This window comes from Phalaenopsis equestris, unplaced genomic scaffold, assembly GCF_001263595.1.
Source record: "Phalaenopsis equestris unplaced genomic scaffold, ASM126359v1 Scaffold001156, whole genome shotgun sequence".
Taxonomy (NCBI): domain Eukaryota; kingdom Viridiplantae; phylum Streptophyta; class Magnoliopsida; order Asparagales; family Orchidaceae; genus Phalaenopsis; species Phalaenopsis equestris.
This window is the reverse complement of record NW_018165595.1, coordinates 60,837-67,154: the sequence shown is the minus strand read 5'-3', so window position 1 is coordinate 67,154 and position 6,318 is coordinate 60,837. Positions and strand designations below refer to the sequence as shown.

The window sequence follows — 6,318 nt, the reverse complement described above, 5'->3', positions numbered from 1 at the left end:
GAAGATAAATACATAAGATTCCCCCTCAATTCGTCATTCAGCTTAAGGTTCGTTGCATCCCTGTTAAGAACAAACACAATTAATTAATAATTTTAAAATGATTAAAATGAAATAAAATATTTAATTACTTAAAAAATAATATACTGAGTTTGATCCTCCTTGTGGTTGATAATTGAACTGTATTTGTTGAACTAATTCTTACCGCATTCCGTAAGGAACACAGCTCATCTTCTAATTTTTCAACTCGAGCAGAAATAAACATACTATTGCTTTCACCTGTAGGTGCGGTATTGTGTGGAAAAAATCGAGTTGGAGTGACTCAAAACCCCTGTGGTACCATTCCAGGGTGTTCAAGACACATGAAAGCCATGAAAGGCCTCTCATTTGCTTCTATATTACTATATTCTGGAGTTAATCCTTCCATCTCTAACATTATACAAGCTTGTGTCTACATAAAAAAAAGCATCTATAATTAAAATCAAAATGATTTATTTAATTAATCATTATAAATATAATAAGCTAATAGTATTACTCATTCTCCATATCGTATTTAGATGACAATGTCTCATCCTTTTGTATCTTATTAAGCCTCTATAACTGCAGTCTACATGTATAGCTTGGAAAAGAAAATGATAAAAAAAATTTAATTTGACATACTTACTATTAAAAAATTATTAAAAAAATAATGTCATACAGTTTCAGTCTGTCTCCTGACAAGGCTATTCTGACCCATTCTGTTTTTTTTTTTCATTTTCAGTAATTTTTGTTCTGCAAGAAATTAGATAAAATATAATAAAAACCTGATCAACTAACCACTGTCACAAGTTGACATCATTGAAGTGTGTCTACTCCTTCAGGAACATCCTCCCATGTATGTGACAATATCCCAATGCTCCGACATTAGGCTAATCTTGTAGTTAAGCGATTTAGTGCCAACAAAATTCAAAATCTAATGACGCATATGGCCAGGAATTTCAAATTTAACTTGCAAATAACTTGGTTAAAAATTATGTGTAAAATAACAAAAAATAATATAAAATATTTAATATATTCCAAAATACCTCTATCTCTACTAATAGTTTTTTTTAAAAGGCATTGTTTCGACAATCAGAAAATGATATGGCTGTCAACGCAAGATCTCTAGCAATAACACCCATATATGATCCTAATATATTAGACTCTGGTACGGTGCTTGCCAAACCGTCATCGTTTACTTTTAGCTCGGAGGTAGATTTTGAAGATCTGTACATGTGACTTTTCACCTACGGTACATTGAAGGCCATTGATTATGTTGAATATATATATAGCAATATAATGTGTGTAACCGTTGGCCTGTTGTATGACAACTTCGGCGTAAGTCTCCTATGTCCCGGGTTCGAATCCATCAGAGTTAAATTAGCACATATGGGGTGGATAGACATATGTTGTGTGAGATAAGCACACACACATATACAGGGTTTAGAGTTTTTGTATGTATGTATGTTTGTATGTATGTATGTATCTAGCAATATAAACAAACTTATATTTGATCGCTCACATACCTGTAGGCAAGGTCCCAACATCGGAGCGATGAGGCTACTGTCCTGAACTGTGATATGATGGTTGAAATCGTTCTAGAGTATCACTGCAATCTTTATCCACTGAATTATGATTTGTTGTAAACTATGAATTAGCTAATCTACCATTTTCCCAACTATTGGACACACCTCTAGAAATAACATTTTATGCGCGCCTAAATGTTCTACTACCCGTCATTTTTAAAATTAAAAATAAATATCACATAAATTTCATAAATCTATAGGACTTGAAAAAGAAAAGTTGCATTTACATACATACCACCCAATTCCTATGTATTTACAACCATATGGCATGAAGGAAAATTCTCAAAGTTATATTGGCTTGAAAGTATTGTTGCATCAGCAAATTCTCACCCTGTGCCCTAACCACTAACAGACCACAACAACCTAGCAAAATCAAGGATCGCCTTCATCCCAAACACGAAAACAAGCATAAGGAAAACAACTGATGCATTCATAATTGACAATAGCATTTGTATGGTAAACATTCAATAAAAGGGCCGATTCCTACTGAAAAGATACCAAAAGAGAATGCTTTTAGAGAAAGAACAAAGCGTAAGAAGCTCAATCATAAAAGAGATTAAAGATTCTCTCTCCAATTTTACCAAGAACATAATATTAATCTCAAAAAAGCATTTAGGAATTCCTAAGGCTAATCTAAGAAAAACAACAGAGGCATAAATAATTGACAATAGCATTTGTATGATAAGCATTTAATAAAAACGCATGCAATGATTATTTCTATCAGGCACTAACCTTCCCTTCAAATGCTTCAACAGCAGCTTGGGGCCTTCAATGATAAAGAACTGGGAAAGCTCTTTGCCTTTATTACATAAGCATTTCACTTAAGTTAGCAACCTTAATTTTTAATTTTTTATTGCATAGAGCATGTTCTTAGAACGGAGAGGACCCATTGCGGAATTGTTTATAATTTTGCACCTCAAAACATACATACAATCAAATATTAATTTTTAATTAGTTGACTATCACTAATAATCATGTTAGAGCATAACAAACAATTCAACGAAAGAACATAGTACTTTGAAGTTAATTAATGTTTAAACCATGTTCGACAATACTCTTCCCTTTAAAGTTTGACATTATCGTATCACTTGTTATGCCTGACCATTTCAATGGGCAAGGCTTGAAGGGAGCCGCCTTTTTACCAAGCCTAAGCACAGATGAGCTCAAGGCTTCCAATTATTGCCAACTTGGCCTCAAATGAATGTTAAGAGGTTAAAACCAATACTATGATTTTTGTCATCTGTTCTAGCAAAATTTACATGCAACAAAAAAATCTAAATATAACAAAAGTAACTTAATTCCAAGAATATCAGGCTCACATACTTGTAGGCAAGGTCCCAACATCAGAGCGATGAGGTTGTTGTCCTAAGTTGTGATATGATGGTTGAGATGGTTCCAAAGCATCACTGCGATCTTCATCCATTGAATTGGGATTTGTTCGTGTGGTTCCAAAGTGGATTGTTTTTGTGCACGTCCAAGTGATCTACTACGAGTCATTTCTGAAATTAAAAATATATATCACATATTTTTTTATGAATCAATAGGAAAAAAATCTCAAACTAAGAGTTTGATTTAGAAAAAAATTGCTCAATTTAAAATGAACACTCAAAGTATTTAAATGAGCTTGTTCACCCATACCTCGACATAGCAACTATGTATTATCAAAAGCTACAAGTCAAAAAAGATTCTTAAGCAATGATTTATCATAATAAAATAGACTAAGAAATACAACAAAACCTAAGTGATCACATACCTGTAGGCAAGGTTCCAGTATCAGAGCGATGAGGCTACTGTCCCGAACTATGATATGATGGTTGACATATTCCAGAGTATCACAGCGATCTTCATCCATTGAATTGGGATTTATTGGTGCAAACTGTGAGTTAGCTAATATATCATTTTTTTCCTATTAGATACACCTCTAGAAACAACTTTTTGTGCACACCCACGCAATCTAGTACCTGTCATTTCTGAAATTAAAAATACATATCACATAATTTTCATGAATCAATTGAACATGAAAAGAAAAAGGGACATTTACATATATACCACCCAATTCCTATGTATTTACATCCACATGGCAAATTCTCAAATTTCTGTTGTGTGAGTAGTGATATATTTGAGATTTAAAATGATCGACGACAAAGAGAATAAAATAGCACGAGAAAATTCACACCAAAAGAACGCACAGATTTACGTGGTTCGGTAAATTGCCTACATCCACGGAGTTGCAAAAGATTTTACTACTTGAGAAATTTGCACAATAATGTTTCAATTTATAAGAAACACTTATCTCAACTTCAAGGAATTACAAATTCGATGTATTCCTTCACCGTTGTTTTTTCTCGACGCTGCCAGTTTCTTTTGCCTCGGGCTTCTCTCAGTAAGCCTTCCTCTCTTCTTTCAGTGAGTAGAACCACCGAAGTAGTCCCTCTCGTTGTCGAAGCCCCGTCCGCTGTAGTGTTTTTTTTTTCGTAAGCCTTACACAGGAACCGAATTCTTGAAACAGCCTTGGAGTTCGGTTTCCAAAGCGGGAATTCAATGGCAGAAAAAAGATATTTAATTCTCCTCTTTTTGCTTGCATTGATGGTGGTGGGGCCAACCAAAGCAAAAGTCACACCTCTTCCAAAGTATAGGAGGCGGGAATAGTTACAACAAGCAATAGTTTTTTTTTTGTTTTTTTTATTTTATAAATTAGGCTCCACATAACAAATCTCCCACTTAGAGATTGGTACACAGATTGCAACGTCTTCTTCCTCAAATTAACATCCTCCACTGGCGATGTTGCCATTTTCTTCAAACATGAATCCTCCACCTCTGCTACTCAAATCTCCTGTCTTCAAGTTAGAAGACCAACTGAAGCTCCACACAGCTTCAGTTTTTCCAGAGTAACACCCTTTGTCAACATATCAGTAGGGTTCTGGCTTCCACAAATTTTCTCAAGCTTTTCTCAAGCATCAGCATCAACTGTCCGTCATCCAACAATAATCGTATGAAGTGATACCTGACCTGAATGTGCTTTGTCCTGGACTGAAATGTTGGATTCCTGGTAAAGAATATAACGCTCTGACTGTCACTGTAGAGAATGCCCTTTTAATCCTTCTTGCCCAATTCTTTCAAGAAGCCCTGTAGCCATATCATCTCCTTTGTAGCCTCTGATACTGATATGTACTCAGCTTCTGTAGTAGACAACGAAACTGTCTTCTGCAGATTAGAGCCCCATGATACTGCAGTGCCACCAATAGTGTAAATATAGCCTGTAGTACTTCTTCTAGTATCAGTGTCTCCAGCTAGATCAACATCAACATAGCCCCGTACCTCTGAACTCTTTCCTGAGAAACACAAGCAAGTTTCTGCAGAGCCTCTTAGGTACCTCAAGATCCACTTCACTGCTTCCCAATGTTCCTTTCCAGAATTACTCATGTATCTGCTAACGACTCCCACTGCATGGGCAATATCAGGTCTGGTGCAAACCATAGCATACATAAGTGAACTAATAGCTGAAGCATAAGGAACCTTACTCATGTAATATCATTCCTCCTCTGACTTGGGTGACTGATTCTTATTGAGTTTTAAGTGACTTCCCAAGGGTGTGCCAACTGGTTTGGCCTTATCCATATAAAATCTACTAAGTACCCTTTTTACATACTCAGCCCGAGAGAGTCTCAACATGCCTCTGACATGCCTCTGACTCTATCTCTGACCAAGGATTTGCTTTGCAGCTCCCAAATCCTTCATTGCAAAGTGCTCTGACATCTGCTCCTTTGCTCTGACTGACATCTGCTCCTTCAGATTTTTGATCTCCTCAATGCTAGCACCTGCAATAAGCATATCATCCACATACAGCAGTAAGATGATATAAGAATTGCCAAAATACCCGACATAGCAACAGTGATCTGTCTGACATCTTTTGTACCCTGCACTGTGCATGAAATTATAAAATTTCTTGTACCAAGGAGCTTGCTTTAGGCCATACAAGCTCTTCTTCAATCTGCAAACTGACTCTTCCTTTCCTTGTACCACGAACCCTTCAAGTTGGTGCATGTAGATGTCTTCTTCAAGATCCCCATGAAGAAAAACTGTCTGCACATCTAATTGCTCAAGGAAGAGATCTTCAATAGCCACTATAGACAGTACCATTCTAATGGTTGTAAGCTTAACCACAAAAGATAAAATCTCGGAATAATCAATACCGTGCTTCTGCTGAAAACCTTTTACAACAAGTCTAGCCTTGTACCTCTTACTGCCATCATGCTCAGTCTTCACCCGGTACAACCACTTGTTGTGTAATGCCTTCTTCCCAGTTCGAAGATCTGCTAACTCCCAAGTCTGATTTTCAAGCAGAGAATTCATCTCCTCTTTCATGGCTAGCTCTCACTCGCTCAAATTTTCATCTTGCAAGATTTCTTCATAACTATGAGGTTCTCCACCATCTATCAGCAGAATGTAGTTCAAAGTTGGAGAATAATGCGGTGGAGAACGTCTGACCCTTTCTGACATGCGAACAGCAATTGTAGGGGTAGACTGTTATGTCTTCTTCAAGATCCCCATGAAGAAAAACTGTCTGCACATCTAATTGCTCAAGGAAGAGATCTTCAATAGCCACTATAGACAGTACCATTCTAATGGTTGTAAGCTTAACCACAAAAGATAAAATCTCGGAATAATCAATACCGTGCTTCTGCTGAAAACCTTTTACAACAAGTCTAGCCTTGTA

At 36.3% G+C, this 6,318-nt stretch overlaps 1 long non-coding RNA gene across 1 annotated transcript; it reads right to left on the bottom strand.

Annotated features, from left to right (window-relative positions):
* Window positions 1–609, bottom strand: LOC110033377. Its single transcript, XR_002294937.1, has 3 exons — window positions 533–609; window positions 277–448; window positions 1–60 (listed from the first exon to the last, which is right to left on the bottom strand). It is a non-coding gene; the product is annotated as an uncharacterized LOC110033377 (long non-coding RNA).
* Window positions 610–6,318: the final 5,709 nt, after the last annotated feature.